Genomic DNA, 24,052 nt, shown 5'->3' on the forward strand with positions numbered 1-24,052 from the left:
GGTTGATAGTAGTCTGTCATTCGACACCCATGTAGCTAAAGTAGTTAGGAAGACCTTCTACATTGCCCACCTTATCATGAAAGGATTCTCATCTAGATCAAGGGAGGTCATAGTCTCCCTATACTCATCACTCATCAGACCAATGATTGAGTACAATGCCCCATTCGGAATGTATCTGACCCGACACTTGCAGCAGCTGGAGAGGCCACAAAAGTTCCTCACCAAAAGGATAAAGGGTCTCAAACATCTGTCCTATGCTGCCCGACTGAAAGAACTCCAGCTCTATTCAGTCGCCACCGCTTGCTCAGAGGTGACCTTTGCCTAACATACAAGGCCATGTCAAACCCAGATTTGATGAATATGCTTCACCTCAAAAATCTAGATCCGTCAGAGCCACAAGGCGGAGACTTAAACCTCGACACGGCTATTAATAGGACGTGCTGGAGGGATAGATTCATCACCCAAAGACTCCCTATGCTGTGGAATAAAATCCCGGTATATGTGAGGCAGAGCACCTCGCTGGCCTTGTTCAAGAGAAATCTTGACCAATGGATGGGAGATCGCAGATATACCCCAGGGATTACCTCAGTGTCACTGCTCAACAGAGGCACAGCAAAATAATGGGTATAGTTCCCCATACTAAAGGGGTGGCGTAAGCCACAAAACTATGGGCTAGGCTTGTAAATGCCCTCGGGCAGATAGCCTAGTATGAACCTATGAACCTATGAACCTATAAGTACAGTAGTCATATTTGTTTATATGCAACACTATGCACACTATGTGTAGATTGACATTCTACTCCATAGTTTTCAACATAAGGTTGTGTTGTTCAATGTGCTGACTTATTTTGAGACTACTTACAAATATATCTTATCCTCACTAGTTTGTTTTAAGTGATAGAAATACTTAAATGGAAAATTAGAAGTTAAAAGAGCTTTATAGTAAAATTTAGTTGTATGTATAGTTTCTTACATTACTATTTCTAAACAACTGTTTGAAATAGTTTGTTCTGTTTTACAAGTTCACTATTTTATTTTCTTAATGTTTTAACACAGTCATGATATGGCATTTGATGTGTTGTCATAATTAATTTTTTAAAAAAAACTTCCGTTTTGTAGGAAGTGATGTAATAGTAAGTGCATTACAGCGCAGTGTTTAAAAGTGCGCTGTTTTCGCGCTCATTTCATCCTCTGAGGAAGCTACCTTGTTTGAGTAGTGAAAACGCTGTCTTTTTGTAACAGAATAAATTTGCGTCAAGGTCCAAGCTGGTAAAGGTTATTTCACTGACTCAAGGTCTTCTTTCATCTGTAAGAGTATAAATTATGGCAATATGGTTTATTCAGAGTAAAGACTGGACTACACAACACACACCCACATATGTGGAGGTATTCAACAAAAACAAATCCAAACAAAGGAGACCTCAGAGGCAAAAATACATGCAAACTCCACAACCCACCACACCACATACCATGCATAGTTCACACACCAGTGTCTCGCAACCACTAAGGCCTAACCATAAACCCAACATATTAGTCTTAGGAGACTCCATTGTGAGATACACAGATGTGCCTCTCACCAGGCTGGATAAGGAGAAAGTCATGTTTAGTTGTTTGTCAGCTGCCAGAATCTGTCAAATCATGCACGCACTCAAGAGTCTCCACAACAGGTACTGTTATGTCTCTGTCATAGTTCATGCTGGCGTGAATGACTTGAGACGTACCTCCCTGGACTATATGAAAAAAGACATGATTGAGCTCGCTGAATATGTGTTCCAGGCAGGTATGTCCCTAGCCTTAAGCAACATTCTACCCTCATCCAGAATGATGACTGAATACTTAGTTTCTGGTGTCATTCCAGGGGGATCCAGTACCTGACAGCCTAGGAAGATATAATTGCCAGGCCATGATGCTTTGCTTGAGATGTCCTGTATCTGTCTCACTTGGGCTTCAGGCTTCTGGCAAAGGCACTTGCCTCCCCCATAGTGAGTTTTTTAGGAAAAGTCATGAGGTTGATACTACCAACATAAAAATTTCAATAAAAAGCAAATTAAAGGTCTTGCTGCTAAATGCTAGAAGTCTAAACATGAAACTGCACTCATTGCAAAGCAAATTAAAGGTCATGCTGCTAAATGCTAGAAGTCTAAACATGAAACTGCACTCATTGCAAGCACTCTTAACCCTGGAAGATGCTGACATTTGTACAGTCACAGATACATGGTTCAAAGCTGCAGAGAGCACACCAACCTTTCCTGGTTACTCATCCTATCATACATTCAGACCCCAAAGGGTAGCAAAGCTGAAGGAGGTGGAGTTTCAATATATATTAATGACACACACACCTCCAGGCTCGTCAAACAGTATGATGCACAGGAGACACTGCAGGTGCAGTTAACTGTTGACAAGACCCCTATTTGAATCATAGCTAGCTGCAGGCTTCCAGATTTGACTCAAGATGCCCACTCCACCTATCTGGATCTCTTCAAATCTATCAAGATTCTGATCATGGGTAACTTTAATTACCCAACCATAGACTGGAAAAACTAGTCGTGCCAGAACACAAATGCCCAGAGATTCCACGATTTTGTTGATGCAAATGCCTTGGAACAGCTAGTTGATGCCCCCACAAGAGGTGGTAATATCTTGGACTTGGTATTAACCAACATGAGTAACCACTGCAGCAGCCCTACAGTATCATTCTCCCTACTAAGATCCAACCATAAAGCGGTCACTTTCAAAGTCACCATCTCCTCTGACCCCCCCCCTCCCCATCTAGCTGGGTTCAAACAACAAAACTTCTCCAAATCTAATTACAACCTCCTGAGGGATGGTATAAACAACTTCACAGCCCCCTTTCCCACTGTAGGAACTGACACCAATGTCCAAATCTACATCAAAGTACTATACAAGCATTTATATAGACGCATGGAATCAGGAATACCTGACAGATCAAAATCATCCCCCGCAAGGAAGAGTAAACCTGTCTGGTGGACATCTGCAATAAATAAACTATATAACAAAAGAAAAAAAATTGCTGTCCAGGGCCAAGAAGGAGCAGGTGTTTAATTGGAAGCAATTTGTCATTAACCTGAACATGCAAATAAGAGCACTAGTGAAATCATCTAAAGTCAACTTTGAGTCTAAATTGGCCACATCTGCTAGAGACAGTCATAAGGCCTTCTTCACATATGTCCACAATCTCAAAGGAAGCACCCGGATCTGTTCAGAACTGGTGCTCAAGGATACCACATACACAAATGCTGTAGATATAGCCAATCTACTGGCTGACAGATTCTGCAAAAACTTCTCCCCTCTGTCCCCACCATCAGTAAATCAGGACATTCCCAGTACCTGCCCTACACCCCTTATCTCTATAGGGAACATGTCATCACTGCTCTCTCAAGGCAAAAAATACAGCCTCCATGCGATCCGATAACATTCCAGACTGCATCCTACATTAACTCAGGCATGGAATTTGCAGCACCATTAAGCACCCTATACAACCAAAGCCTGAGTACCAGCTTTATCCCAGCCAAGTGGAGGACAGCCACTGTCATCCCCTTACACAAAGGTGGAGTGTCCACTGATCTGGGAAATTATAGCCCTATCAGCCTAACTAGCCTGATCTGCAAGGCCATGGAAAGGATTATCATGGACCTCATCAAAAGGGACATTGGCAACCTCCAAACACTCAACCCCACACAATTTGGCTTTGTCAAGGGGAGGTCATGTCTGTTAAATCTGGTTGATTTCTTTGAGACAGTCACCAAAGCCATGGATGAGAGGAAGACAGTACACACTGCCTACATTGACCTTGCCAACGCCTTTGACACTATCCCTCACTCAGGCATAATAGATAAACTCTCACAACTAGGCATCAATCCATATGTTACCAGATGGGTAGCAAACTGGCTCACTGATAGAACCCACCTAATCAAAATAGGGGAAGCCACCTCAAGCAGTAGACCCGTAATAAGCGGCGTACCTCAGGGATTGGTTTTAGGGCCTCTGTTATTCGGGATATACTTCTCTGAGGTGTATGCCAAAACCAATGGGCTATGGCTGACCAGTTTTGCAGATGACTGCAAGGTGGGTGCTGTCATCAATACCCCAAGTGATGTAGACGTCCTCCATGAGGGTCTCACCCAAACAAATGACTGGTGCCAGAAACATAGCCTCAAGCTGAATGCCAAACAATGCATCATCATCCCCTTTGGGGAGAGTGACGTCCCCACATATTATCACATTAATAGCAACATCCTAAGTACACAATCAGTAGTGAGGGATTTGGGCACCCAGGTTGATAGCAACTTGACTTTTGACCACCATATTGCTTCCATTGTATGGAAATCTTTCTACATGGCCAAACTCATAAGTAAGGGTATCTCATCCAAGGACAAAGAGGCCATAACATCTCTGTATTCTTTCCTTATAAGGCCAATTATTGAGTACAATGCCCCCTTTGATATGTACCTCGCAAAGCACATGCAGCAGCTGGAGAAACCACAGAGGTTCCTCACCAGGAGAATCCAGGGCCTCAAGCATCTGCCCTACACAGATAGGCTAAAAGCCCTGTCCCTCTATTTAGTTTCATATAGACTCCTCAGAGGTGACCTCTGTTTGGCATATAAAGCAATCTCAGACCCAGCCTTGATGGGACTGCTGCATATCCGCAAGTCAAGCTCTAGTCGAGTAACCCGTACATGTGACCGCAACCTGATCTGTGATATGAATAGGACTTGTTGGTGGAACAGACTCCCTCTCCACATCAAGCAGAGTACCTCATTATCCCTTTTTAAGTGTAGCCTGGAAAACTGGATGGGAAACAAAAAATATACTCCTAGGATTCCACCTTTGTCCTTGCTGGGCAGGAGCTTTGGGTGCTCACTTGTCTAAACATGGGCTAAACTCTTGACTAGGCTTATAAGGGCCTCAGGGCCAATAGGCTAGTAACCTCCTATGATCCTATGAACTGTTTCAATACTAATAGACCATTTGTATCTATACTTTTTATGGGTTCACGTGTTTGTTTGATTGGCTGTTGCCTTAATTCTTCTCAATAATGAATGATTTGCTTTGTGAGACAGAATAAAACTGTAATTTAATGTTTCCAGTGCTACCACTGGTTTATGGTGAAGTTGTTGAATCCTATTCTTGAGAACTTGTCGAACGTTTTTAGACTGTCTCTGTGTTTGAGTCCATGGACATGCCAGGCAGTCTTATAACTAAAGTTCTTCTTCATCACACTCTTTCATTTGCTGATAATTCATTTCTTTAATCTTGCAAGCAAATAGCATTTTTAAATATACTAACCATAAAACATAAAAAAAATGCACCCAGTGGAGAGTCCTGTAGGTTAAAATCCACCTTAAATAAAATATAATAAAATACAATATTGAGAGCTTTCTTCCCTGACACATTGGGGACTTCATCAGAATATGTCTTTACATATGTTCTACAGCTATTTAAGTATACAACAATTACTCACAATTGGCTGTAAAATTAACCAATACTTGTGAAAACAAAAATCACATGATACCTTAATTACATTGTTCAAAATCAGCCAGGAAGGGAAAATGTAACACTAAATAAATAATGAAAAACGTTTCATTTTAATCTTGGGGAATGTTTTCTTCCCATTACAGCTTATCAAACTTTTTCTTTAATACAGATGCTATAGAAATAGAGTCATTCAACCTATGTGGGAACATAGCAACTAACCTCTGTTGCCACTGTAATTCCCTCTTGTTTAACACATTTTTCCAATTACCCATCCTTCCAGGGTTCACATTGATCTGCTCAATGATATGAAATTTGAATTTGTTAAATTCTCTGCATTCAGGAGAATGTTTGCATAAGGCATTATTTTCCTTTTTGTTATTGATATTATACAAATGCTCATAGATCCTGCTTTTTAAAGCCTGCCCAATTTTTCCAACATAAAACCCAGCGCAACTTTCAAACTTAGCCAAGTACACTATTCTAGTTGTAGAACAATTGTCCTTCTGGAGCACAATTTTACTTTGCTTTATGTTTCCTAAAATCATCTTGGCCTCTTTAGAAATATAAGCACGGAGATTACAACAACCACAAGCCTTTGTACCCTTGCCACCATGGCGGTTTGAGGTAGGCTTGTTCTCTAAAAGTTTCTTAATATTTGCACCAGTTTTATTAATAAATAAAGGCTCATTTCCCAATATTCTATTTACCTCTGGGTTGATTTTGAAAATATTCCAATTTCTCTTAATAATATCTTTTATTTCCATTGAAACATGGCTGTATTGTATTATACAAGCTTTTTCAAAGTTCACGGAAAAAGAAGAATTCTTATTATTGCTATTGTGGAGGCCAATACCAAGGAGCGATTTTTATCTACCCCCCCATTCTCTGTACACCTCTCCAATTATGTCTTCCATTATTTTCTTGGGGTATCCTCTCTTCCAAAACATATACCCTATTTTAAGTAACTTGTCCCTGTCATCCTCAGAATGGGAGGTCATTCTGGTTACATGAATAGCCTGCCCCTTGACCAAACTCCTTTTTTTGGGATGTCGGATGGCTATTGGAGAAATGCAGGTATGAGTTACAAAAAGTATCTTTACGGTAAATGTTAGATTTGAATCCATCATTGGTTTGAGAGATACTAGTGTCCAAATAATTGATCCTGGACAGGTCACATTCGTAAGTGAATTCCCCAAAATTGGTTGTACTATTTAAATAATTTATGAAATTGTCTACCTCATTCCTTTTACCCTTCCACAGGATAAATATATCATCCAGAAATCTTATATACAAGTGTGTATGGTTCCAAAATTTACAATTAAACACGTCTGCATTCCCACCCCAGAAGCACAATATTGGCATATACAGGAGCACACATGGCCCCCATCGCTGCACCCTTAATTTGTTGGAAATACTGCCTTTCAAAAAATATATAGTTATTTTCCAATATTACGGTCATAAATTCACAAATAAGAGTAACTTGGTCATGGTTCAAGACAGAGCATGAAAATAATGTTTCTTCAAAAAGTTCCAAACTCTCTTCCGTGGGGATTGTTGAAAAAAGATCCTTAACATCCATCATTAAAAATATTAAATCCCCTGACCAATGATCATTTATAAGCTGTCCTAAGAATTACCAAGAATCCTTGACTAAATGTGAAGCATTCTCAACCACATCTTTTACCCATTTGTCAACCATTACCACCAGGGGGTACATTTTAGGACCATTAGTCAAAACTATAGGCCTAAAGGGGTTCTAATATATTTTTATATACTTTTGGTATTCCAAAAATTGAGGGGATGATAGGATTGCTGTTTAATAAAAACTCATAGACCTTAAAATGTATCCGCTGGTTTAAAATATAAATTGTAAATATCTTCCAAAACTGCTCTTTCATATATATTTATTAAAGGGTAAAGGGGGGGGGGGGGCTTGTACACACTTTTCCTCCTTAATGTTCTCTGAATATGTTGGAAACCTATTTCTTGACCATTATCCTTGTTTGAAAACATAATACTCAAGTTCAACTTTCTAGTGTATAATTTGAACTCCATTACACTATCTGCTATGTCCACGTCTCTTACATACTTACTTAAAACCTTTCAAGAATAAGGTAAAAAATTCCTTATTAATGACCCTATCACTGTAGTTGTAAATTTTATAACCATCAAAAGAATATACTATCCAGTCACTATTACAAGTTAGTTCCTGTTCTTTCCACTCCTCCTGTTGGAATACCCTTTCTGTGTTTGGAGAACATAATTTGAATAAAAATTCCTCCTATCCATATTCCTGTTTGGCAGTCTTTCCGAGTGCCTGGGTACCTGATAATCCTGATCATAATCCTCAGTTTCTGTATTCCTGTTATTTGAATGGTTTTTAATATTATTTCTCCCTGTAACCCACCCATCCATCTTTTACCACCTCACTATATCTGGTGACTTCCTGGAACATGGTGTTCCTGTTGCCCATACGTTCATCATTGTGGGACAAAATGCGTGAAACAGGATACACAGTCTTATTCCTGTACTGTTTCACATCTCTTTCTAGCTTATGCTTCTGTGCTTGCCTTTGGTAGCTCAGAGAGCAATCTTCAGGTGAGTATACCAGAAATTATAATAATTGTGAGTGACATGACCTGTTGGAAGATACAAGACACTGAATGAGAAATGCTGTGAATGACATAGAGAAGTCAAATGCTCTGATATTTTGGTTTCTTAATATCTGAAAATGTTCATTCCAAGCTTCACCCAGCATGGCTGGTTTTCCCATAAAAGGGGCTGATCCAATGTGGGTCTCAAATCCACAACTCTTTGACATTAGAAGTCTCATTTTTACTGCCTGAGCTACACAGACTACTCTACTAGTGCTCTCCCGAAATCTTCAAGGATGTTTTTATGGGGTTAAAGCTGTTTTATGTGCTATGCTTACCAACTTTTTTCTTTTACAATTTGCACTGATGAATATGGATCTTTCTTAGGCTATAAAGTTTAATCACAGATTCCTCTCACCAAGAACACCACATAGCACAATAATTTTAAAGGCAGATGGATACCTGTCTGACCTCCTGCTGGCCTCCCTCCCTTACCAAACCCTTACTCCTGAGTCATTCTCATCTCTACCAGAGCAACATTCTAAAACATCATCATTTAACCCAAGATAGCTCTCACAATCCGCCCCCAATCTAGCCACGCCTACAACCAAACTATACCATCCCCAATCTAGCCACGCCTACAACCAAACTACACCACCCCCAATCTAGGCCATGCCTACAACCAAACTACACCTTACCAATCATGCTGTCTCCATACTAGCCTCTAAACTGTGGGAATCACTAGCACCACAGGTAAGAGAACTGTATTCGTACAGAGAATTTAGAACTAAACTTCAGAAACATCTAGAAAAATAAACTTGATGTCAGTGTCACCAGTCTCATCACATCACTTAAATCTCACTACTTTTCCTATCGCTATTCACCCCTTCACCTGCATTTAGTCATCCTGGCAACTCTGATGAAGTCTTTACTCACTCATTTATCTCCTTCACCTCTCACCTCTTTTTTTTTCCTTCTTTCCTTTCTCTAGAACTACTAGTTTAATTAAGCTAGTTAATTCAGATAGTTTAGAACAATAGACTCAAAAAGAATCTAAAGTGACAGTATAAGCATCATTTGCTCTCATATCCACCTTTAATATAAGTTGCTTTTCAATTTGTTATGTGTAAAGTTTGTATGCAAGCAAGAAATCCTGACATGGTGTGTGTTACTGTGGTAATAGCACATGTCCAGGGATGTTCTGAGGCCTAACCCTGCTGGAGGAGAGCATCTACACCCCTGAAAGGGTATACCCATAATAACAGATACTCTAGGGGGGTTATTGTGCTTAGATAATGTACTGTCTGTTAAATTCTTTTGTATTTGTTTTTTTCCATATCTACTGTATTTATTTCTGATGTAAAATAGTTCCTCTGCCTAATGAATCCTTCTTGCTTTACTATACATAAAAGTTGTCCTAGAATAAGTATTTTACATCAGAAATATAAGTTATGTAAGTATTTAATGTATATACACACATACACACACACACACACACACACACACACACACACACACACACACACACACACACACACACACACACATTCAGAAGCACACACATACACATAGGAAAACACAAACACACAAATTCAGAAACAAAGACAAATAGACACACAAACTCACTCTCTATCACAAACACACACACACACACACACACACACACACACACACACACACACACACACACACACAAATACTCTAAGTGCCTCCATTTTGATTTTTCCCTAATTTACAGCTTTTTGCACGTTTTTAGTCATTTTTTTAATTTAATTGCATTTATTTAAACTGTAAGCTTCTGAGCCCCCCTCCCAAGCTTTCTGTGTTGGAGGGAAGCCTTCTAGCTTATCAGTGGGAATGGTAAGCACAAGGTAGCCTATCTACCCCAAGAGGGGTGGTTTCTGGCCCAGATATTGTAGTTAACTGGCCGTTTGGGCAGTTTTTCCATCCCGTTCAACTTTCTGATTTAAAAGCCCACATTTGTGCAGGTTTGCATTTGTTTAAGCTCTACGCAATGGCACCGAGCTGAGGTAAACTATTACTGGTGCCAGAAAGTCTGCTCTTCAGTTTTTCCAGTTGATCTTGCTAGTTCTTTCTCTCTTGCACTTCAAATAGCTTCATCACTTTGCACTTCAACAGGTTTTTGTAGCAATTATTGTAGCATACCTAAGTGCCATCAGCACTAGTCATGCCACACAGAAATAGCTCCAGTACTTAGTAGTTACGACCACCCATTTCTGGCATGGTTAAAGGGCAGTTCCCTGTGCTTTCTCATATTAATCTGGTGCACTTGGGCATTCTGAGGCAGTGTAGCAACTGCCTCATGTACACAGACAACCCTCCCCTCTTACCTCCCAACACTCAGACTTGTGAGAAATGCACTTAAATCACCAAATTGGAAGCTATGCAGTCTCCAGCCAAGACTGGACTAGCTGGTCAAGAGGAGAAGGTCAGCACCTGCACCACATCACATGGAACACCTAGCCCTCCAGAACACCCACTATCACAGCTGTCACATAAAAACACAAACCACACACCCACCTTCTCGGAGAATCTCAAACAGCAAAGACCTCCAATACAGAAATGCACTTGACCATCACAACACAGCACAAACCACAGGACACATAACTCACCTTCACAGTGTGCCCCTCAACCTAAGCCCCTAAGGCTAAACACCTTGCCCAATGCACTAATCATAGGTGACTCAATAGTGAGGCACACAGATGTCCCACTCACTAGGTTGAATAATTAGAAGATAACAGTCAGCTATCAGGTGAAAGAATCCGACACATAACACACACACTCAGGTCACTCAATAAAAAGTACAAGTATGACTCTGTCATTGTCCATGTGGGTGTGAATGACCTGAGATGCACCTCCTTGGACTACATGAAAAGAGATATGGTGGAGCTCTCGGATTATGTGGCCCAGACAGGTATGACCTTAGCCCTGAGCAGTATCCTACTGTCACCCAGAATGATAGCGCAGTACAAACAAAAAATGATTGACTTCCAACAATTGGCTAAGTTTCTGGTGTCATTCTAAGGGGATCCAGTATCTGTCTGTTTGGGATGACATGACTGACAGAACTCGATGCTTTGCATCTGTCACCCCTGGGTTTCCGAGTACTGGCTAAGGCTCTTGCCACTCCTTTAGTGCCTTTTTAGGAGGTGTTCCAAAGACCAAATTACCACCATAACAGCTATAAATAAATGCAATCTGAGGGTCATGCTGCTCAGTGCTAGGAGTCTAAATCTCAAGATGCACTCACTCAAAGCACTCCTCAAAATGGAGAACATTGACAATTGTGCTGTAACGGACACCTGGTTTAATGTGGCAGAAAGCACCCTTGCTCTACCAGGCTATAACTCATTCTACACCTTTCGCCCCCAAAACATGGACCGATGCTCCAAAGGCAGTGGTGTCTCCATATTCATAAAGGATATGCCCACCTCCTGACTAGTAGCCCAGCATAATGCATCTGAGATACTTCAGGTACAACTAACATTGGGTAAGATGGAGATCCAGGTCACAGCCTGCTATAGGTCCCCAACCATGTCCGAAGAATCTCACTCCATGTTTCTAAGCACCCTGGAATCTATCAAGATCCAACCCAACACTGTCATACTAGGAGAATTCAACTACACCTCCATCAACTGGGAAAACTACTCAAGCACCAATACACTGGTACAGTGCTTCCTGGAATTCATCAGTTCCAATGCCCTGGACAAGCTCATTCTGACCCCCATTAGAAGAAGCAACATTATTGACCTGGTTATTACTAACACGGGCAACCATTGCTCTACACCAATAGTCAATGCCTCCCTGGTCAGATCTGACCATAAAACTAATCACCACGGAAATCCACATCTCAACCCCCCCCCCCCCGCAAAAATAACCACCTTGAAAATCTTCTCCAAAGATGACTTTGGGCTCCTAAAAACAGAGGTGGTTAACTTCACGGCACCCATGCCAATGGAAAATAGCTGCATGACTGCCGAATCATACACCAATGCACTGTACGAACATGTACATAAATGCATGGAACTAGCCATAACCCAACAGAACCAATGCTCTCTTCCAAAAAAGGAAGACAATCTGGTGGTCCCCTGCCATTAATAAACTCTGCAACAGAAGGAAAAACTGTTGCAAAAAAAGGTGAAGTCCCAAGACTAAAACAACTCCTTTATTAGCCTCAACAAAAAGTTGAGATCCCTCATCAAATCCTCCAAAGCCAGATATGAAGGCAAAATTGCGGCAGACACTAAAAAGAATCACAAAGCCTTCTATAGTTATATCAAGAACCTCCATGGCAATACTCAGATTTGCTCTGAGTTACTGCACAATGGTATCTCCTATACTGAGCCAACATACTGGCCGACAGATTCAGTGCCAACATTAGCCCCCCCCCCCCAAAGGACCAATCACAATATGGAAGAATGCCAGGCACCCAGCATTACTGCAGCACAGGTTAAAGCTGCATTGTCCAAGGCCAAGACTACAGCTTCCATGGGACCCAATAATATCCCTGGCTATGTTCTACATGAACTACAAAGTGAACTGGCACCACATCTGTGTGCCCTGTTCAGTCACAGCCTTAGCTCAGGCTTTCTCCCTACTGAATGGTGCACTGCTACAGTCATCCCTCTCCATAAAGGGGTAGTGACTACAGACCCTGGGAATTATCACTCCATTAGCCTGAGGAGTCTGATATGTAAAGCTATGGAGTGCATCATCATGGACCTGATTAACAAAGATATAGGAAATCTCCAAACTCTAGATCCCACACAATTTGACTTTGTGAAAGGGAGATCATGCCTGCTTAACCTGGATGACTTTTTTGATTCAGTCACCAGGGCTGTGGATGAAGGTAATACAGCCTCCCTTGATCTGGCCAAGGTCTTTGATACCACTCCTCATTTGCGAATTATTGATAAACGCACCAAACTAGGGATCAACCCCTATATCACTAGGTGGGTTGCAAATTGGCTCACAGATAGAACGTACAGTGTGAAAGTAGCAGACTCCAAGTCAGACTGCTGACCAGTCACAAGTGGAGTCCCACAGGGAACGGTCCTGGGTCCTCTCCTGTTCAGCATCTACTTCTCAGAAGTCCAGGCCAACACAAAAGGGAGCCATTATTAACTGCCCAAGTGATGCAGACATCCTACAGAAAGGCCTCACTGAGACCAATGACTGGTGTCAAAACCATGGCCTTAAGCTTAACTCCAAAAAGTGCGTCATCATCCCCTTTGGTAAAAACTCAGTTCCCACTAATTACCACATCGATGGGAGCCCACTGAACACTGAAGGCATTATAAGAGATCTGGGGATGCAGGTTGACAGCAACCTCTCCTTCAACCACCACATTGCCACTGTTGTCAGAAAGTCCTTCTATTTGGCACATTTCATTACCAAGGGTTTTGCATCCAGGAAGAAAGAGGTCATCACCTCTCTCTACTCTTCCCTCATTAGACCAATCATTGAGTATAATACCCCATTTGGCATGTACCTCACTAAACACCTGCAACAGCCAGAGAGGCCACAGAAGTACCTCACAAAGAGGATCCTAGGCATTAAACACATGCCCTACATGGACAGACTCAAAAGACTCCAGCTATTCGGTTTCTCATATCGCGTACTTAGAGGCGATCTCTGCTTGACCTACAAAGCCATGTCTGACCCAGCTCTATTAGAAATGCTACATCTAAAGAAATTCCAATCCCTCCGCACCACACGCTCCAGAGACCTCAACCTCATTACCACAATCAACAGAACATGCTGGAGGGACAGTTTCCTCACACAGAGACTGCCCATGCTAGGGAATAGACTTCCCATACATGTCAAGCAGAGCAATTTGCTGTCCCTCTTCAAAAGAAATCTTGATGAGTCGATGGGTGAAAGAAGGTTCACCACTGGGATCACTACAGCGGCTCTACTTAATAGAGGCACTGGGAACTAACGTCGGGCGGCACGATGCCAGGGCACCTCTATAGGCTAGGTTTGTAAAGGTTCCAGGGCCATTAGCCTAGTACACACTTATGAACCTATGAACACACACAGCACTTAACAGCCCCTTTGTTGTGTATGAACACAATTCAGATGTCTCCTTGTGAGCAAATGTACAAAAAAAAAAAAATTAAAAATAGAATGCAAGGCATTGGTATGCTTTGCTCCCCCTCCCATTTACTGTCCATGGTTTGGCTGCCAATTGATTTTTAGGCCACAGATGATTACAGTCAGTAAATGATGAAAGACATTAAGAGGTACATGCTGTTTAATAAATTCATGCCAGTAGACTGCCTGCTGCAGTCAGTGCTGTCTCTTCTCTGTCTCTCTCTATGCCTCTCAATCACTGTTGAGTAAACTCTGTCATGCCCGAATTCAAATGTGCAAATGGAAAGACATACACTCAGACACACACACACACACACACACACACACACACACACACACACACACACACACACACACACACACACACACACACACACACATTACTTTTTATTTTAATTTTGCACTTGCTAAACAGCAAAACACTGCTCAGTGAGCACAAACAATGGTGTCTGTTTGCTTTCTAATTGTTCAGACTTCATGGCAGCTAACACCCTGTAGAGAATGTTTCTTCTCCAATCAGGGTTTAATGTAGAGTTTGCCCATTCTCTAAAGATCTATAAAGTTTATATAGATATGTACCTTCATCTATCTCTCTCTCTCTCTCACTTTTTTGGATCTATCTTTATATCTTCCTTAAAGTGTGACATAGCTCCCAGGTTGTGCCTACAAATGTTCCACTAAAACCAGTTCACAAGCCTGATAAACAAATGTAAAATAAAAAAAAAATGTAATTATTTACCCACTTTTGAGCAAATAGATGGTAATATTCTCCCTGCTGCCTCACCCCTTTCAGTTTCCGAGTAGTTATCCCACTGTGGCCAGCTATTTCTTGGCAGTCCTGTCCCACCAAAAATAGCTCTGCTGATATAGTCCATGTGTATGCATATTTATTTACAGATTTATATATATATATATATATATATATATATATATATATATATATATATATATATATATATATATATATATGTGTGTATATATATATATGTACTGACGTGTTTTTCTTCCATAAAGAACATTTTCAGTCTATATGGCCATTAACTAATTTATGTGCTGAGAATGATGACAGTGACTATTAAACTTTTTCTAGGATATGATTAACTGTAGAAAATTTTAGTAACTCACAAATATAGACCAAGGGTTGAGGAGCAAAATTACCTCTATGCACAGATATGATAAGTTGTTGATATAGGAATGCTGCTGTTGCCTTCTCGTGCATCATTTACTTATAATCACTCCACTTCCATGTATGTGCCATTACTACATTATGCACTGTTTTAAACCTTCAGCACCCAGGTACTCTACACAGAATGTAACAATGAGCAACTCACCAGGATGTTCTGCTAGTGCGTGATACTAATAGGAATCACTTCAACAGAAAAGAATGAATTGAAGCTGTAATTTCTAGTTTCTAGCTGGGATGGAAGTTTTGAAATACAACACAGAAGTAAGAATGAGAACTGACTAAACTTCCAGCTATCAGGCTTAGAGTTAAATCCCGAACCTTTGCTTGCACAAAAATGTCTCTATGCGTTATACTATCAACCTATGTACTTTGCACAGTGTCACTGTATTATCTGTCTAATTTCTTTTATTTTTCTTCATGAATTTCTCCTGTATTGTTCTACTCTGATTATGGCATGGTAGTACTAGCAAAGGGGCTGATGGAGTTGCTGTTTCAGGCTTACATGTCTGAAAATACGTCCTGCTACTTCTATCCCAGTTTAGTCTAAAATCATGTGCTAATGTCACACTAACAATTAGGCTCCTTACAAGTTTTAACTCTAGGCCCATAACCCAGCACTGTACCCCCTTTCACACAATCCATTCACCCAGTGAACAAACAAACACACAAACCAATAAGTAAGTATGTGAATATGTTCATTCAAATCACTCTATGCACCGTTGTTCCAATTAGATTACAAAAGAAGAAAAATTTACAAGGTCATCTATGGCAAAATTTGGATTTTTTACACATGGCATATTGCTGCCATCTTGTGGACATATAGAGCAGTGCATACACTGTAAACAGCTTCTTGAAAGGTACCTACTATTTCTTACATGTAGAGAATTCTTTTTGTACTTGAATATGTAGATGTTCTTCGTGTTTCACTGTTGTAGTCCTAAATGATACCATTTCTTCTCTTCCTATAGCCGGCGCATGCCCTGATAGATGTGTCTGGATATAAAGGGAGTCGGCCGGTGCCATAATCTCAGTTCCTTCTTGTCATTGGAGCCCAAACCAGAGTGCTAGTCAGTGAGCTGGTTGGTGCACACCAGAGAAAGAAGCCATCTAAAGCTAAGTATCACATTGGGGAACTTCTCTTGTGTTTCTTGACTAATGTCAGAAAAAGTTAATAACTGTATCTGCTGTGGTGAGCAGATACCACTCTGGGACTTTCATTCTTTTTTGTGACTTGTTAGGGCCCAGAACATGATATTTCTAACTGTCAGTTATGCACTTGTTTTATTTCTAGAGCAAACAAGCTAAACATTTTAACAAGTCATCAGGGTCTCCCCATACTATGTTGTCCACCAGCTGAGCTGAAGTTGATCTCCGTAGGTATAAAAAGGAAAAGCGCCCCAAACTTAGGGTTTCAGATGAAGCTCATTTGCTGTCTGCCAGTCCACCTAGGCTTGTGATCATCAAAGAAGGTGAGATACCTTTGCAGTCCCCTTTTGCGACTGAGGTTGTGGCACAAGCCTCTATCAAGACCTGTTTGGAGTCTAATACACCTCTGGGTCCCTCTGCTTCCTTACAAGCTGAAGGATTTACCTTGGCAGCTGGGTCCAGAAGCACTTCACAGTTCTGGCTTCTGACTGCTCTAAAACTGACAATGAGTCTCTCATCGTCAGGAGATTGCCTTGGTCACCGTCCTTGAGATTCAGCTGTCCATCTATATTCTGGCTCTAGTGCAGATGTCATTCTTAGGCCTAAGCCAAAGGCCTCACATAAAAAGGCTGCATCCATCTTGACCCAGCCTAGGACTACTGGCTTCCCCTCATAAACTTAGGCCTGTCAACAAGACCTAGTTAGGCTGGCTGAAGATCTGATCTCCTTTGTCAGATCCAGATGCCACCCTCTCCCTGAATCTTCTCCTGGTAAAAGAAAGAGGGATACTTCTGCACAGGAGTTTTCTGATTCTTTTGAATTTGAGGATGATAAGGATAATGAAGAATCCACCTTTGAGGCAGGTTTATCTATTGCTTCCTATGGGGATTCTGATCTGAGGAGAACCTTGCCTCAGCCTTCCCATCTGAGGACATCAGCTTTGGGGAGACCTTACATACCTTCAGGGAACACTTCAAATGTAAATCTCAGGAATATCCACAATCCAAGAAGAGGGTTAGGAAATTTCTACAACTCCCTAAACATACACCCCTTGCCATTCTTCCAGTTTTAGAGGTGGTTGATGATGTCTTGCTGGATTCTTCATAGCAACCAGACTACCACCCCCCTGCCCCTTGGAAATCTGACAGATTTTACAGAGTTCTGGATTCCCACAAGTACCTTTTTAAGAAACCTCTAGCAGATCCTGAAGTTACAACTTAGGGCCCTAAGATATGATATTCCTAACTGTCAGTCATGCACTTGTTTTATTTCTAGAACAATCAAGCTAAACATTTTAACAAGTCATCAGGGCTTCTCCATACTATGTTGTCCACCAGATGAGCTGAAGTTGATCTCCGTAGGTATAAAAAGGAAAAGCGCCCCAAACTTAGGGTTTCAGATGAAGCTCATTTGCTGACTGCCAGTCCACCTGGGCTTGTGATCATCAAAGGTGAGATACCTTTGCAGTCCACTTTTGCGACTGAGGTTGTGGCACAAGCCTCTATCAAGACCTGTTCGGAGTCAAATACACCTTTGGGTCCCTCTACTTCCTTACAAGCTGAAGGATTTACCTTTGTTTGGCAGTCTTTCTGAGTACTCCAAAAACTCTTTACCAACTGACAAAGAGAGCAGAACCTTAGACAGATTTGGTATGAAAGTCTACATCTCTGCTACCCTCATCATGATGGCTTTGAACTGCTAGTTTCATATGGTGAAGTATCTGGAAACCATTTTAGACCAGATGAAACATAGACTGGTGGAGATTGAAAGTAAAATCCTCTCAATGGAGCTGCTGGACTTATGCAACTTCTGCTTTCAAGTAGCTAAGCACTCCTTGGACTGTGGCTATGATGCCCTGGAAGCTTCCAGCAGAGCAACAACCACAGAATCCATCATTAGAAGATATGTTTGGCTGAGGGAGCAGTCCTTCCCTGAACATGTCAAATCCAATCTCCTGGATGCTCCTTTGGGCAAAGAGTTTCTTTTTGGCCCCAAGGCTGAAGCCTTACTTATGAAGATGGAGGATAAAGCCGAGTATTTGCAAATGGTCAAGGACTTTCTTCAGTCCAACCTTCTCATTTCAGCTGCAATTACCATGCCAAACACTGGTCCTTTCTGGCCTCCCAGTCTAAACCTAGGCATAGGAGACCTCAAAGGGAAAACAGCCAATGACAGCACCACTGTCCGAGACAGTGGTAAGTAGACTGCAATAGGCCTGTGGGATCCTGCCTCCAGGGACGTAGCAGGGAGCAAACAGTGACTCTTCCATGACAAGCCTTTTCTACTTCTTCTCAAATCCCACCTCTTCCTATCCTTCCCCTCCCAGCTTAGGAAGATGGCTGCTCCTCTTTCTCAAGAATTTGACTCCCCCATTTCTAGGGATCAATGAGTACTAAAAATCATTCAAAGAAGGTACAAACTCCAGTTCAAACAGCTCCAATTTGATCAGGTTTCCCAGATATTCCACCAAACATACAGACAGAGGACTTAAACGAAATACAGCTTCTCTGCACTCAAGACTCTGTGGAGCCAGTACCAATCTCATTATAAGGAAAGGGTTTTTACTCAAGACTTTTCCTAATTCCCAGAAAAGAGGGTACATAGTAGCCAATTCTGCACCTGTCATGGTTCAACCAATTCTTGCAGGTCCCATAATTCAATGTGCTAACACTTCAAAAATTACTGCCCATGATCTGCCCCAATGCATTCATGGTAACCTTAGATCTGAAAGATGCATACCTCCACATTCTCATACAAGAATCTCACAGGAGGGTCTTACATTTCAGAATAGGTGCCAGGCATTTACAATTATCTGCTCTGTCCTTTGGCTTGTCTACTGTACCCAGAGTTTCATAAAAAGTCTAGCCCCAGTGATAGCCTTCTGCAGGTCAAAGAGCATTCAGGTTTATCCCTCCTTAGATGATTGCCTCATTCAGGCAACAGACTGAGAAAACTCAAAGCAGTTCTGCTTTACATGCAAAAAATACTGGCTTTAGTGGGGGTTACCATAAATTACCCAAAAGTCTCAGACCTTCCTCACAAACAGGATTGTGTTTCTGGGGGCTTTACTGAACTCATCTGTTAAGAAAGGCTTCCTTTCTCCAGACATTGTTACCTTTCTAGCTCTGTACTTCGAAAAGCTCCTTGTCAGGAACTGCCTCACAGCCAGAGAGTTTCTCAGAGCCTTAGGTTACATGGCCTCTTGCATCCTCATGATTTCCCTGGCCAGGCTACATATGAGAAAGCTGCAGTGGTTCCTTAAAAGTCTGTGGTCCCAACATCCTCAATCCCTCAACATCAAGATAAAGCTTCTTCCTTGTTTCAGAAAAGAGTTTTTTGGTGGGCCCAAGCATGCTGACTCAATCTGGGCCTTCCCTTCTGATTCACCCCTCAGGGCCAAACTCTGACAACAGATACCTTAGAAGTAGCCTGGGGAGCCCACTGCAACAACTTCCAGGCTCAGGGAAGATGGGGCTTCCAGTTCAAAAACAAACACATCAATCTAAAAAAACTGATGGCAGTCCAAAAAAGCCTGATTACCTTCAAAGACCAATGGAAACAAGGAGTTCTCCTGGTAAAGACAGACAATACCATGGTTATGTGGTAGATAAACAAGTGGTGGTAGGGACTCACTCTTTCCCTCATTGTCACCTAGCCATGGACCTTTTGGAAATGGCAAGCTCCCTAGGCCTGCACCTCATAGTGCAGTACCTACTAGGAAAAAACAATCAACTGGTGGATCATCTAAGCAGAAGCATGTCAGACCCTCATGAATAGCAACTGCATTGGGACGTTTTTCTCAGCATATCCAAAGACTGGGGTGTGCCAGAGATAGTTTTGCCATCAAAGAAATTGATCAGTTGAAAAAGTTTTGCTCCAGGACCAAAATGAGGTCAGGCTGGAAGACAGCTGCCTTCTCCTTCCTTTGGACAGGCCTATTCTTATATGCCTTCCCCCAGTACCCTTTCTCCCCAGGGTATTGTTGAAGATAAGGGAAGAAGGGCCAGGGGTCATTCTAATAGTCCCAGATTGGCCAAGGCAGCACTGGTATCCCCTATTGCTCAATGTAACCAACAAGGAACCATGCTTGCCACCTCAGCGGGTGGACCTTCTAACATAGAACAAGGGCACCATCATACACTCCCAACTTAAGCACACTCAGATTGACAGCTTGGATGATACCCTGATCCCATGGAGGGAGCACCCCCTCTTGACAGACAGGGCCTGTACATTCTAAAAGAAGTCAGACACCAACCATTAGGAAGTCTTACTCTGCCAAATGGAAGAGATTCATGTTATGGTGCAGACAAAAGAGACAAAGGCCTCAGCAAACTCAGATACCTCTAATCCTTTTATACTTCTCTGGTCTTTTGAAAAGAAAGTACTGTATTATTCCCCTATAAATATCCATGCTTCAGCAATTTCAGCCTATCTGCCTTCTTATCCTCTTCTCTTTTTTCCATCCTCTCCTGAAACAGTTCCTGAGAGGAGTTATCCACATTAGGCTCCAGAGGAAATCTCCTGTTCCCCCATGGGATCTCAAAGTCATTCTGGAGAAGCTGTCCCTCCCCCCTTTCTGCTTTTGTAGATATACAATTCCTGACCTGGAAGACAACCTTCCTGTTAGCCATTCCTTTATGTAGAAGAGTTTCAAAGCTTCAGGTCCTTATGTGCATGAAACCTTTCATCATTTTCCACCCAGACAGACTCTCTCTTAGGACCAGTACTTCCTTTATATATATATATATATATATATATATATATATATATATATATATATATATATATATATATATATATATACCTAAGGTGGTGATAAAGATTTATTTAAACCAGACCATACACTTGCCTACATTATTTTCTAACTCTCAAAACAAGGGAGAAATAATCCTCCATGCTTTGGATGTGCATAGGCAGCTGCGTTACTACTTGGATAGAACAAAGAATGTCAAGACGTCTGATCAGCTTTTAGTGGCCTTTGTCTGTAGCTCTGAGGGGGAGACCAGTTTTTAAATAAACAGTCTCTGAATGGATCTCCCACTTCATCTTGTTTTGCTACAGCCATCATGGAAAGAAGCCTCCTGACCCTGTGATGACACACTCGACAACAGCTACTTCTACATCTACTGCTTTTCTTAGAGGGGTGGGTGATAAGGTCATTTTGGAAGCTGCTACTTGGTCCTCTGTGCATACCTCTCTGTGCATACCTTCAACAAACATTATCATCTTCCAGTGTTTTCCAAGTTCATAGTGGGGCTTGCCACTGCCATCTTTCAGGGCATCCTTTCCACTCTTTAATCTTTCCAGCCACCTTCCTTTCAGATCTGAGAGTCATCCCATCAGTCAGGACTGCAACAGTGAAACACAAAGAACATAGTAAAGTTGTTTACAATTACTAGAAATGTTGATGTTCGAGTGTATTCACTGTTGTAGTATTCTTTCCCTCCCTCATTTCCCTCTTGCTTATGGAATTAGGGTGGTTATTCTCCTCTTTAGTTCAGGTTGTTGCAGCCTCCTTGGCACATACTCTTGAGTCTCTGAGATTAGGCCCCTGACCTTAGGAACCCACTAGGGGGATCCTGCCTGTTGGGGTAAGAAAGTACTGCAGTTATTGCACCCTCTGACTCCATTTATATCTAGATATTGTAACATCAGTCAGGCCATCCGCCAACTTTAGGAGGAAGAGAAACTTCTCTGGTGTTTGGGCCAGCCAAGGGCTTCCACGGCATGAAATCCCATCAGTTAGCACTTCAGCACTGAAACATTGAAACATCTACATTCATGGTAAGTGTTCACAACTGTATTTTTCAGAGCCCTGAACCAAACAGGCCAGTGGCAGAGTTATAGCCAAATGAATGGAGGTTGAATATAAGGTATTCGCCATGAAACTGATTTGTATACTGTACGTATGGCTGACTATGAGGATTGAGCTAACAGGCACTTTTTGAACAGGTTAGAATACAGAGTAGCAGCAATGGTTTATACTTTGGGTTGTGGTGCTCTCTTCTGTCATTTTATGGAAAATCAATCAAAATGACTACATATTACATAAATTTTATTTTGTTGATTGTAAACAGGAAGCTCAGAAATTTCATTTCAAAGAACTCAAGTGTCTCTCTCTCTCTCTCTCTCTCACACACACACACACACACACACACACACACACACACACACACACACACACACACACACACAGACACAGTCTCTTTCTCTTTCTCTCTGATAATAGATATGAGCAGAGCCTACAGCACAACTGTAGTCACCGGAGTCAGTCATGCCAGAAGTGGTGGCACTGAGACTTACGAAAAATAGGTACAGCTTATTTCAAACAATGCTGTCTGAACTGAAGCAACACTCAGAAAGACTGGCAGCACTGTCACTTCATAATCCAACATTTCTCTTAGTATCAATGAACTTCAACATGAAAAAACTGTAATTAGTATTCCTGCCAGCAGAGGGCAGTTTTAGTGCAGTTTTATTTATTTAAATATCATTTGCTAACTGGTTAGGTGGGCTGGTTCAAACACAGTTTTCAGCCATGACTCAGGCCTTTCATCGCATCAGTTTGTGTGGGGTGAGGATAAAATGGTTGGAGGATACATTATGATCATATGGTAGGATTGTGACTCTTCCCCATCTTCCACACAAAAAGCTTTACTAATGTAGTTTGTCCCAAACCAAGCCACATCTTCCAGAATGAAGCAGTCTAACCTCAGTACAACTTATCTGTGTGTACCAAATAAAATTATTTTGATACCAGAGTATTACATTCCTTCCTTTGGACTGATACTTTTGCTAATATATATATATATATATATATATATATATATATATATATATATATATATATATATATATATATATATATATATATATATATATAAATAAATATATATATATATATATATATATATATATATATATATATATTTGTCTCAAGCCCCCTTAAAATATCATATCATGCTCCAATGCATACCTCTTAATCTGTGTGCATTACAAATCATAGCAGTCACCTTTCAAACTCATAACTGAGGGTCAGAAAAAGGAGCACATTGTTATTTTTCAAAATACGTGTTCTTCCTGTACCAACATCTAAATAATAAGCATTAGGGAATCTTTGTATAGGCTATGTTTACTTATTTAATTAAGTATATCCCCGTAACCTGGACTGACGTTATGAGGAAATTAGTAAGTCTTGCAGGCAAAAGACTAAATCTGAATGCCAAAATCATAGTCCTTATCTCCAAATGGAAGAAGGAGGCAAGCTATAGCAGGCATCTCCCAGTGTGGGTTAGAAAATACTCTTTTATGTTCTTAAAAAATCATTCTATTGGTCACAGGAGTGGTGCAATACCTGTTCTACTAACCTTACTGATCTAAGTGCAGCAATACATGTTCTACTGACCTTGTGTAAGTACAGCAATACATGTTCTACTGACCTTGTGTAAGTCCAGCAATACCTGTTCTACTGACCTTGTGTAAGTGCAGCAGTACCTGATGTTCATCGTGCA

The sequence above is a fragment of the Protopterus annectens genome, chromosome 2.part0 (genome assembly GCF_019279795.1).
Source record: "Protopterus annectens isolate FY-2018-M chromosome 2.part0, PAN1.0, whole genome shotgun sequence".
Lineage (NCBI taxonomy): Eukaryota > Metazoa > Chordata > Ceratodontiformes > Protopteridae > Protopterus > Protopterus annectens.